Source organism: Marmota marmota, unplaced genomic scaffold (genome assembly GCF_001458135.2).
Source record: "Marmota marmota marmota unplaced genomic scaffold, marMar, whole genome shotgun sequence".
NCBI lineage: Eukaryota > Metazoa > Chordata > Mammalia > Rodentia > Sciuridae > Marmota > Marmota marmota.
In genome coordinates, this window is record NW_026000019.1 from 22,821,480 (window position 1) to 22,834,304 (window position 12,825).

Sequence of the window (12,825 nt, forward strand, 5' to 3'; positions counted from 1 at the left end):
GAAGGGAAATTGCATGGAAATGGAAGGAGACCCTCAGGGTTATACAAAATTACATACAAGAGGAAGTGAGGGGAAAGGGAAAAATAATACAAGGGGGAGAAATGAATGACAGTAGAGGGGGTAGAGAGAGAAGAGGGGAGGGGAGGGGAGGGGGAATAGTAGAGGATAGGAAAGGCAGCAGAATACAACAGACACTAGTATGGCAGTATGTAAATCAGTGGGTGTGTAACCGATGTGATTCTGCAATCTGTATACGGGGTAAAAATGGGAGTTCATAACCCACTTGAATCAAATGTATGAAATATGATATGTCAAGAACTATGTAATGTTTTGAACAACTAATAATAAAAAAATTAAATTAAATTTAAAAATAATTTTTTTAAGTGGTAGATGGACAAAATGCTTTTATTTATTTATTTATACACCGTGCTGAGGATTGAACCCAGTGCCTCACATGTGTAGGCAAGTGCTCTATCATTGAGCTACAACCAAGTCCTCTAACTGGACTTTTTAAAAATATTTTTTTAGTTGTCAATGGACCTTTATTTTATTTATTGATATGTGGTGCTGAGAATCAAACTCGGTGCCTCACACGTGCCAGGCAAGCGCTCTGCCACTGAGCCACAACCCCCGTCCTCTAACTGGATTCTTAACCATAAATTCTTAGAGATTTTACGATTAGAAGGAACTGTCCTTATCTCCCTAAGTCTTGGGACCTGGTCTATGAAAAGGGTCACAAAGTCTCCCGGTTCAGGGTAACGTGGGTTCCTCTTATCTGCATTTCTCCTGCAGATAACAGGTGGTTGGCTGAGGAATGTGACATGTCCTGTCCACTAGGCCAGGCGGGGCTGCAGGTAAATTGCTTAGAGGAAAAGAAAGCATGTGGGGGTCGCATGGTGGGTACATTTCATACAATTATCCCCTCACGCTCACGTTCCCACCATTCATGTCCCAGTCTGTCTGTCTGTCCCCTAACACCATCATCACAACAACTCCTGCCACTGAGGACTCCCAGTGGGACAAGTGGAGGAAGGTCCCTGACCAGGTCCCTATAGGGAAGGGGACACGTCACAGCTCGGCACACAGGACAGGAGCTTCCAGACCTGGCCTCGAACCTCTCTGTCCACCTCGAACCTCTCTGTCCACCTCACCAAGTGCTGCTTTCACGTTCACCGTCAGGAATCCGTACTTGGCCTGTTAAATCTGTGTGTCTTGCTCAGTTCTTTGTTGGGGACACCAAGGACCTGGGCCCCACCCTATACCCCAAGGATAACAGCCCCATTTGCCCACCCAAAGTCCTCCACCCCTTTGTATGTCCTGAAGACTGAGATGGATCCAGCAGAGACCCTGGGACTCTATTCCAGGGGCATGGACCAAGCAATACTCCGTGTTTCCCTGTGCAGTCTTGTAAATGTGAAGACAGGAGTTTAACAATGGGCCCCAGGATTTCTTTAGTAAAAGAAATTTCCTTGAACAAATTGCTCAAAAAGCCATTTTATTGTGGAAAAAAATAGCCCCAGGACTTGGGTGTCTGGGCTAAGAAAAGACATTGTGCTAAATTACTGTGCATATTAAAGAGAAAAGAATTTCAAATTTCTTAACCAGGCCTGCAAAACTTTTAGAATAGAGATTCCAGCTACACAATTTGGGACGCTGTGGTGTGACCTCGCCTTCAACAGAAGCCTGCTGCCCTTTGTAAGTAGTGTTTGTTGCAGGGAATTCAGTGTTGGGCGGGTTCATTCAGGACACCAAGTCGAGAAAGCTTCAAGCCAGGGCAAGAATCCAGCAGAGAACCATTGTGAGAAACAATCCCTGGGGAGCCTCAGTTAATCCCCGGGGAAATGCTGGGTTTTGCAGTTGAGCACAGGGGGCATTTGTACTTAACTAATAAAGGGAAAAGTGACCCCACTCAGCTGAAGGAAGTGGGGGTTTCTGGGCTGCTGCGGATAAAAGGAAGAAAAGACTTCCGGTGTTGGTAGGGATTGGGGGTTGCAGATGATGAGGGGTTTTGAAATCGTAGTTGAAGTTGATTTCTTTGAGAAACGTCAGCCTCTTGCTAAGCCAGACTCAGCTCATCAGGTACTGAAAGGAGCTCCCGTGTCTCCCTGGGGGCTGAGGTGGCCTCTGGTGGCCTGGGAGTCATTCCACAGCCCCGCCCCCCAGGGCTCTGAGCTCCCAGGTGAAAGGGCTTAATACACCTCCACATGCCTCCTGCCAAACAGAAAACTGCATTTGTTGAAATCCAAGTGGAACTTGGGTCATAATAAGCTTACGTGTGAAGAACATGGGGGGTTTAGGTTGTTTTTAGAACAAAACGAGGTTCTGTGAAGAGGTCACAGTGAAATAAAGAATTACGAAGCTCTAGAGTGGTGTTGTTTGCTCTTTTTTTTTTTTTTTTTGGTACCAGGGATTGAACTTGGGGGCACTCAACCCCTGAGCCACACCCCAGTCCTATTTTGTATTTTCTTTAGAGAGAGGGTCTCACTGAGTTGCTTAGCACCTTGATGTTGCTGAGGCTGGCTTTGACCTCGTGATCCTCCTGTCTCAGCCTCCTGAGCCACTAGGATTACAGGTGTGCACCACTGCACCGGGCCTTGCTTTTGTTTTTGAGAGGGGCCTACTTATAATTCTGGCAATGTATCAGCTTTTGAAAAGGTTTACCATATTTCCCTATGAAGTGCTGGATGTCACCACAGTCCTCGAGGCCAGAGGCCTGACGCAGGGGATCCAGCAGACACAGTCTGGCCACTCGCCACAAACAGCAAGCAGAAAAGGTAGTGGTGAAGAGCGTGAGAGCGACTGCAATCCGCGCAGCTACACCAGGAAGACACAGGACCCGCGTCCTCAGCCCTGTCCTCCAGGGGCTGACAGTGACTTTGAGTTTATAGAAAGGGGAACGAGGGCAAGGGTCGGGGTTTGCACAACTGAGGCTGTCCCAGCTTCCACGGCAGGTGGCCTTGCTCAGGTGGGTCTGTCCCTGGTGATGTCAGGATGGGTCAGGCAGGATGAGAAAGCTGTTGTTGCCTGGGGCAGCCTTGACTCTTCACAGAGGTCTGTGAACCACACTTGTTCCTGGAATCCCAGGTGACGCAGAGCAGAGGACCCAGGCAAACTGGAGGAGAGATGCCAAGTCTTTGCTCCCGAGTTAGTCTCTGGTCGGACACGAGCAGGCAAAAGCAGAGACTCTGAGTCCTTGTTATATGGAGAGGGTTTGCGGGGTGTCCAGTTGGGGTCCAGGTCCTGGGTGTCACCAACAAAGTTGAGCAAGGTACACAGGGTAACAGGAAAGAGCAGATTTCCTGAAGGAAAGCAGCACTCCATAAGGTAGGGCAGAGAGGGGCGAGCAAGACTCGAGACCCCACCCCGGAAATCAGTGTCTTACACGCTGAGCTCGGAGGCGTTCCCCTCCCTATAAGGACCTTAGCCCATTGGCTCTCATCAGGTTGGTCACTTTATGATGCCTGATTAGAATAGTGTCCGATTTCCTCCCACTGGTTACTTTAGGAAACCTAATTAGAATAATGTCCTCTTCACCTCCATTGCTTATTTTCGAATACCAAAGGTGTGGCCAGAACTGTCATGGTAATGGACTTATCCTAAACAGGGACAGGGACACTGTGAGGACTCTGTCTCCCTATCTTGTCCTCCAGCGGCATCTTCCTTGTACTCTGCCTCCGCCATCTTGGTGTCCCTGAACTCCTACCAAACACGAGGAGGCTTGTCGGTGGAGTTCCCCCAGGGCCAGTGGAGCCCAGCAGCAGGAATTAGCTACCCTGGCCTCTGTGTCTGGCCTCCAAGGCCTGGCTGAGGACTTAACCTCTGTAAGCATTTTTATCATTTTATATGATTCTTAAGAGGGAGGGGGTTTTAAAATTTTGACAATGGCCAAGAAAGTCCGTCAGGGAGGAAGTACAGCGGGGAGGGAAACGCCCCTGGAGAGGTGAGGAGCCAGGCAGGGCAGGCGGCTCTCTCCCCACCCTCCTCCACTGCAGACAGCTCTGCCTCCAGCCCGGGCAGGACATGGGCCTGAGGGAGAGCAGCTCGGGGCCTGGCACCTGTCCCTCTGACCCTGCTGCTCTGGCACCGGGGAGTGACCAGGTGACTAGGTCCACCCACCAGCCTCAGCTCCCACAATCCCTGGCCCAAGACTGTGGGGCCAGGCGTGTCTCAGAATTGGGGGCCTCTCAGGTCTGAGAAAGGCATCAGGAGCGTCTGCTTCCTGGAAGCCATTGTCCCCACAGCCGGGTCTGCAGCAGCAGACACTGAGGAGGCCCTCAGGCCCTGTCCCCAGAGCTGTTCCTCCCGCCCACCCTAAGGCTGGAGGTGTGCAACAGATGGGAGACAGGAAAGGCTCCTCCAGCCCCTCAGGCTGGCTTAGAATAACAGTGCCCCTCCACCAACTTCCTCTCTTGAGCTGCAGGGCAGATGGACCACAGGCCCCATGTACCCCACCCGCCCTGAGAGCTCGCCCTTCAGGGCCTGGTGCTGGTGGCGCTCTGGGTGCCTCTCTCCCTCAACAGTCTCAGTTCTATAGATCTCAGCGATACTCAGAGAGCAGAATGCAGAGACCCGGAGCCTCTCTGGGGAGCAGCCTGCTCTGGGGACTTACAAGAACTGCCCACCTTCAGAGCCCTTGGATGTGGAGATGAGGAGCCGAGCTGGGGGACCACGGTTCTGTGCCCTGGGGCCGGTGCGGACATTAAATAAGAGCTCATGCAGGGACTGTGCTGGGCACGGTGCCTGCCGGGGAGGCCATGCGAGTGTGCAGAGTGACACCACCTAGAACAGCCCCAGGAGGCCTCCCCACCCTGGACCAGAGGCAGGTCCCAGCCAGGCCTGCACCTGGCACTAGGCCCCCTGTTCCAGCCACCACCCTGAGCATCAGCAGCTCCACACAGAGCGCTGGGATGCAGCCTGTCATGCAGGGCTCTGGTTCCCAGTAGTTCAGTGACCGAGGCACACCAGGCAATGCCAACAGGACCGGCACCACACCGAGGAGGGCCCTGGGGCTTCTTACTGGGGTGGGGGGGGAAGGACACAAAGAGGGTGGTGGGGCAATGAGATCTCAGATGGCACTCCAGGTTTCACGAAGGACAGAGGTGGACAGAGCCAGGCACTGTTCAGTAAGGCCTGATCTTAATCAGCCACCTACTGACTCCTTGGGGTCAGGCCCGTGGCTTGCTGTGGACAGGGAACTGAGGCTGCTGTCCCCCACCCCGAGTGTGGGGGTGGTGCAGAGGTGGTGGAGGACGTCAGGGAAGGACGGAAGAGGAGGTGTGTGGAGAGCCAGGGAGAAGCCAGAGGTGGAAGGAAGACAGGGCAAAGCTGCTGAGAAGAAGGGGTGTGAGGGTTTGGGGAGCCATCAGGGGACCTGTGGCCTAAGCAGGGCGAGTGAGCGGAGGGCGTGGCTGGAGGGCCAGCTCAGTCGGGGCCTCGCAGGCCAGGCAAGGTACGGAGAGCGTGGTGAGCGGCTGGGGGGCTGTGGCAAAGGAAGACGGCCATCTCGTCTGTGGTTGTGTAAGCAGGCTCCCTGTCAGCAGGCCACCTGATGTCATGACAGCACACTCTGTCACTGCCTTCTTTCTTGCCATTAGAGAGCTCTGTTAATGGCCCACCTGTCCCCATCTCCAGACACCACCCCGCAGGGTCACAGACAGACTTTGACGGGATCCAAAGCCTCTCATTGAAGATCATCAACCAGGGGACGCAGGAACACTCTGAGTCCAGCCAGTGGCTTCCAGCTCAATGCCTCTGGCCACAGCCAGGATCTCGTCACATCACTGTGCACTGAGGTCATGGGTTTTCCTTGGTCCACGGAAAGCTGCAGAGACAGCGTCTGCTTGCCTGGGAGACCAGAAAGCTGGATTGCCAGGAACACTGCTACCCCCCATCCCACCAGGACGGTGGGCCCTCCCGTTCCCCTCCCAGGCCCTCCCATGGCCAGGAGCATCTCACAAGTGAACCCAGCCTCCATGGTGGTCAGACATCTTGTCAAGGTGTGTGCTTTCAGCTTAGGTGGTTGAGGTTTGAGACGTTCCTTCCCCCCGTATGTCCACCAGCACCGGAGCCCGGGAGCTTAGGGAGCTGGGCTGGGGGACAGATGTAGGCTGTGGATGCTCCTCTGCCCCACAGGCCCTCCTCTCTGAACGCCGGATCGTGTTCAGTTCCAGTCCCACTTTCCAAGCCCCTGGCCTCAGGCCTACGTTTGTCCCTCTCCTCCAGCGATGGGTTGTCATTCTGTGATCACAAAAGTCTCCAGGAGACGCCAGCACAGTGTTGGGATGACTGCAGCCCCAGCCAGCAGCCTGAGGCTGTCATGAGACACCTGCATCGACCATTTAGCTGATCTACAACTGGATTCCCCACCCAAAGAAATGGGGAAATAAGACATGCTTGTGGTTTTAGGTCACTAAGCCTGGGGACAATTTATTAGGGAGAAACACAAACATACACACAGGAAAGAACACGGATCAAGTGCACGCTCCAAGGCTGTTTGAGGAGGGGAAAGCACATGAATGAGCACTGTCAGCTCAAGAAATGAGCATGGCCAACAGCCCTGGGGCCACCCTCCCCAATTACCCCCAATGGACTGCTACTTCATGGCTGTCACCTTGGAATGGCTTGTCAACTTTTGAATTTTATGAAAGCAGAATTTCACAACATTTTTTTTTTATGTCCAGCTTCCCGTGTTCAACACTACATTTAGGGGGTTCATCTCTGTCGCTTCCTGTGGTAGCGTTCTTTGCTGTAATATTCCATGAATTTAGCACATGCACGAATATACCATAATCCATGTTCCATTCTACTGTCGGTGGGCATTTGGGGACTATTCCAAATAATGCTGGGCTGGGGATGTGGCTCAAGCGGTAGCGCGCTCGCCTGGCAAGCATGCGGCCCAGGTTCGATCCTGAGCACCACATACAAACAAAGATGTTGTGTCCGCCGAAAACTAAAAAATAAATATTAAAAAAAATTCTTTCTCTCTCTCTCTCTCTCTCTCTCTCTCTCTCTCCCTCCCTCCCTCTCTCACTCTATCTTTAAAAAAAATGCTGTTATGAACAGTCTTGTACACATCTCTTGGTCAGCGTGTACAAGGCTGTCTGTGTATATACTGAGAAGTGGAACTTCTGGGTCATACATCAGCGGATGCAGCCAGCCAGTTACCTAAGTGACTGAAGCAGTTCACATTTCCACCATCAGCACATGAATGTCACCATTAATCTACATTCTCGGCCACCTTGGTACTGTCGGCCTTTTTGATTATAGCTATTCTGGTGGGTATGTGGTCTCAGCTTGCTGTGATTTTAACTCCATCTCATGAATGATCACCATGTTGACATCTCTGATGGCTGTATGCATCCTGGAACTCCTACAGGCAAGGGCTGGTCAGACCTGCACCGCAGGGTGGCTTCCCTCTGGGCAATCCTGCTTCTTCTTCCCTGGACATTGATTCTTAAAAATCAATACAACCTCTGTATCCATGCCTGCTTCTGTAACGAGCTGTCTGTTCCAACAATTGTTCCCACAGTGTCATTTCTAGTATTTCTAACCTATGGACTTTGGTGTACAACATATTTTGTTTCTTAATATAAATTAGCAATATCAACCAAGTCCCATAAGTAATTTTATATTTGCTAAAATATATTTTAAAGCTTTAATTTATATTATTTACACATTTCTTGGTAAGAGTATAGTACATTTGAGCAGCTGGGGTTGTGGCTCAGTGGTAGAGTGCTTGCCTAGCATGTGTGAGGCACTGGGTTTGATTCTCAGCACCACATATAAATAAAAAAATAAATAAATTAAAGGTCCATTGACAACTAGAAAAATATTTTTAAAAATAGTATAATGCATTTGATATTCTTAGGGCAAGTTGTTCCTTACTATTTGCTTCATTTTACAAAAACTTCTTGGCTATCCTCATGCAATCACAATTACAGTTGAATTTTAGAATGAGCTAATTTTTAAAAACACTGTAGGAAGTTAGAGATGTAGCTCAGGGTTAGAGCACTTGCCTAGCACTCTTGAGGCCCGGGGACTGATCCCCAGAACTAAGTCAATCAATCAATCAATACACAAATATGAACATTATAGGATTAGGGTTGCAGGTTCACTGAATTACTAGACTAAGTTGGGGAGAACAGAAGGCTTTATAACATTGCATCTTCTTATCCAAAAACAAGGCATTTCTTTTAATGTTCCTGTTTTGTTCCATTATCTTTTTTACTATTTTTTTTAAAGGTGGACACAATATATTTATTTTATTTTTATGTGGTGCTGAGGATTGAACTCTTGCCTCACACGTGCTAGGCAAGTGCTCTACCACTAAGCCACAACCCCAGCTCCTCACTAAGTTTTTTAATAGCTTATTGCTAGCATGTGGGAAAGCTTTTGGTTTTTATATTTATCTTGGGTCCAGCCACCTCATGCAGTTCTTATTTAGTTCTAGTAGTTTCTACTTAATTCACTTGAGTTTCCTAGTCATATCACAAGTATATAAGACAGGTTTTTTTTCTCAACATTTCAAATATTTGTACTTCCTTTTAAGAGTCTATCCTGTAGTATGGTTTTTCCTTGTGTAAGAATTTTTAATGGTTTCCCCAAGTCAAAATCCCTCCTCCGTGACATGGCACACCTCCCTGCCCAGACCCCTGAGCAGACCACCTCCTGCACTGGTTCTGCACAGCTCTTCCACCGGAGGTCCCTATTCCAAGCGCACCACAGGGGCTGGCCTCAGCCCTGTTTCCTCTGTGTGAGCCCTGCCCCCTGCGCTCTCCTACCTCACCATTCTCTGTCAATCTTCTATTTATCCCTCAGGCTTCTCCTCAAGAATTACCCTGTTGTGAGGCCTGCCCTCCTGTGGGCTGAGGCTCCTCCCTTCTTCCGCGGCCCTTGTACAGTCTTCACATGGAGCTGATCTCACTCAACAACACTCCACCTGCTGGTTTATCTGTGAATTCATTAGGAGGAAACTTTCTTTAGGGGTAGGGATAATGTCTATTAACATCTGGGTTTCTCAGCAGCTATTGTGGTGCCCAGGGCTTGGACAACACTTGATGCAAATTTGTTAAATGCATAATTTGAATGCACAAGTAGTGGGAATTCTGGCACCTGGCAGGCAAGATGGATAGATCTCTCGTGTGTGCTTTTTAAATTACTATCATGATGATATACAAGACTGGCTTATCTTAGCACAAATCCTAATTTAATCATTTATCCTGACTCACAGATGACTTTCTTTTTCCGTTCAATATTATCAATACACTGAAATACTGGAAATATTACTGTTCTAAAGTCTAGTTTATGCATTTTTCATTTAAAAAAGTAATTCAAAAGATACAAGCATGTCTGTTTATGTACCAATCACATCTAGACATTTAGAAACATGCCCTCTAGACTGAGGAGTCAAGAATGACCCACGTCTGGAAAACGATTGTTAGCCAAATGTAAATGTGAGCAAAGAGTAACAGGTTAGACTCTCAGCAGTCAACAAGAGGGCAGTTTTCATGTCTGCCTTTTCAGTCCTGGAAACACCTAGTTAAAGCAAAGGGAAAGAAGGAGAGCTGGGGGGGAAGGGCATCTGCTAAGGGAAGTGATGTCTAAGTGCGCCTTCTGCAAACCTCTTCCTCTGTGGCTGTGTGGGGAGCCAGGCCCCGCTGTGAAGCTGCTCTTTCTTTCTTTCTTTCTTTTCCTCCTTTCTTTCCTTCTCTCTCTCCTTCTCTTTTTTTTTTTTTTTTGCAGTCTACAGTGGAAAATATTCAAGTTCATAAAGATGAGCTGGGCACAGTGGCACACACCTGTAATCCTAGTGGCTCAGGAGGCTGAAGCAGGAGAACCACAAGTGTTTGAGACCAACCTCAGCAACTTAGCAAGGCCCTAAGCAATTTACTGAGACCCTGTCTCAACATAAAAAAATAAAAAGTGCTGGGGGAGTGGTTCAGTGGTAAAATGACCCTGGGTTAAATCCCCAGTACTGGAGAAAGAGAAAGATTAGGTGAAGCAGTCTATGCATTGATCAAGTAGAACGTGGTAACAGAGTGGCCGGGCCGGGCGTGGTGGTACAGGCCTGTCATCCCAGTAGCTTGGGAGGCTGAGACAGGAAGATTGTGAGTTCAAAGCCAGCCTCAGCAAAAAGTGAGATGCTAAGCAACTCGGTGAGACTCTGTCTCTAAATAAAATGAAAAATAGGGCTGGGGATGTGGCTCAGTGGTGGAGTGCCCCTGAGTTCAATTCCCGTACTCCCCCCACCCCCCCAAAAGTGGGAACAGAATAGTGGACAAAAACTAATAACTACAAAACATAACACAAGCTAAGCTAAAGTTGCCAAACTGCCTATATTCGCTGCACTGTGTTGAGTATTTTAAATTCTTTGACTCAATCCCCAGGAAACTCCGATGAGGTAGGAGCTATTATTCACTCCCTTTTAGTGCTCAGGAAATTGAGGCTCAGCGTCACCCGAGGGGCTGGTTCCAGAGCCAGCTGTCTTCCTGCCTCACTGGCTGCTATTTGAAGCACCCAAAGGGTGAGGCACAAAGCGGCCTGTTCTTCAAAGACCAAAGCCTGAGCGACTGCAGAACTGAGAACCCCTGGCACCGTGGTGTAACTGTTCTGATGCGATTCATTCTGCCAACAACAGGCAGTGGGCACCTTACAGAAGCCTGGCACTGTGCTTGGCGCTGTGACAGGGAGGGGACAAAGCCACTGTTCCTGGCCTAGATGGAAGTACAGTGGGTAGAAGTGACCTAGATAAATAAACAAGGGGAAAACTGTGGGAAAGAGAGCTTGCAGGCAGAGGGGGTTCTCAACAGGAGAACCCCGACATCAGGAGATATTCCACAGTGGGTCGGTGGGAACGGAGCCCCTCTGATATTAAAAGCTCCAAACTGTCCTACTCCTGAACTTCCTCATGCCAGGCTCAGCTGGTGCCACGGAAGCTAACGCTGACCTGTTCTCTGGCCATGTACACATGCACATCTCCTGGCTGCTGGGTCCATGAATCACAACCTCTTCTGAGGGAAGTTCAGCTTCCCTTCTACACTGTTGGCTGGTTGTGCGGCTTAACTCAGGATCTAGGCAGGTTCCCTGGCTTGGCTTGGACCCCGTGGTGGGTGGGGTTCGTGGGGGCTATTCAGACAGATACCCAGTGACAGAGCAGCCTCCCTTGGCTCAGGTTTTTGGGTACTCCAACAAGGAGGGCTTGCTCGTGAAGAGCTAAGGCACCCAGCTGTCACTCAGTCCGCCTTCCTTCTTCCTGACTGTATACAGCTCTGTGTGCAAATTATCCTATTAGCTATTGTTCACTGAGTCAGGTGGCCACTCCCCAAGCATCTGAGTGCCCACTGCATGCCTGGGGATTTGGTGTTGGAGGAGACAGACCACATTCTGGCTCCTGGAGATTCCATTCCGTCAGTGGAGACAATTAACCCGCAGCTAACTAAACAAACAGAGCCATTAAAGGCTTTAGGCATGACTCTGAAAGCCAAAGCAGGGCTGGTGATGGAGAGAAACAAGGCCACCTGGAAGGAGTGGTCCAAGAGGCACCTCCGAAGCCTGACACCTGGGCGGAGATCCAAATGGGAGAGAGGTAGCCCTGCCAGCAGCCAAGGCAGAGAATTTGGGCCTGGTGAACAGCAAGAGCAAGGCACACTCTGAGGGGGGGTGCCGAGGGTCTGCAGACCTCATTCTCATGTCCCCATGCATAAGACCAGCGCTAGACACCTGCTTTGTCACACAGCTGTAATAAGGCCTCTTGTTATTCTGTATATCAGCAATCATTCTTCCAAATGCCATTGTTACTAAGCAGACCAACGACGTCGGGGTGGGTGGATGGGGTGCGGGCTGTTCTTGCCCCTTGGTTGGGTGTGGAAACCAGCATGTGTTGCTTTCCTAACCGGAGACTCCAGTTCACAGTAGAGGATCCTGGTCCAGACACACAAGTTCTGTGGTGCACCCTAAATTGACTGCACACAATGAGGCCGCATTTAAGACCGAGAAGAGGCGGGACTTTGGTTCACGCCCCGTCCCACACTTGTTCACGTGACTGGCTCAGCAGCTGCGGGGACAGAGCTCTCTTAGACACCCTCAGAGGCCAGGTTTCCAGCAGGGCCAGATTCGCGAGATGCCAACCCGCACCCGCAATCCCACACCAGCTTTATAACAATAGAGGACTTGAGGCCCAGCCAAAAAGATGAACTCCCTGAGCAGATGCGACCAAGGCTCAAAATTATACAGAATGTGGCCAGCTCCAGGCCTAACAGAAGGCGGAGGGCGCCCTGGAAGAGCCCCCCTAGAGGCAGCAAAAGGAGATGCCCTTCGCGGGGGCGGGGAGGGTCCTCGAGGGCCAGAGTCCTGAACCCGCGGACCCCCGCCAGATGACCTCACAGGTCCCAAGTCGGCCAGTTCAAATCCTGCGTTGGGCACCGAGGGCGACAACTTCCTCGTGTGGCCACTCCTGGGCCAGGAGTTCGGACGGTCTTGAACCGTGGGGTTCGGCCTTTCCCGCTGGGCGCCCGGCCGCTCTTCGGAGCTGACGCGAGCGAACAGAGAGAGCAACGCCGCGGACGCAGCCCTTCCTCTCGGGGCGGTGTCCACAGCGAGGTCCTGAAGGGAAGGTGGGTGTGCCCGGGAGGAAGTCCGTCTTCTCCGCTGGCCTCCTCCGGACTCCGTGCCCGTGGTAGACTCCACGCAGCGGGCATCCCGCGGGGACACCCCTTGGTTCGGCGTGGAACCCGGCAGTGCTGCTTTCCTACCTGGAGACTCGGGTTCACGGTGGACACGCCGCGGTCCCGCGGACGGAGGGGCGGGGCCGGGCCGGGAGGGGCGGGG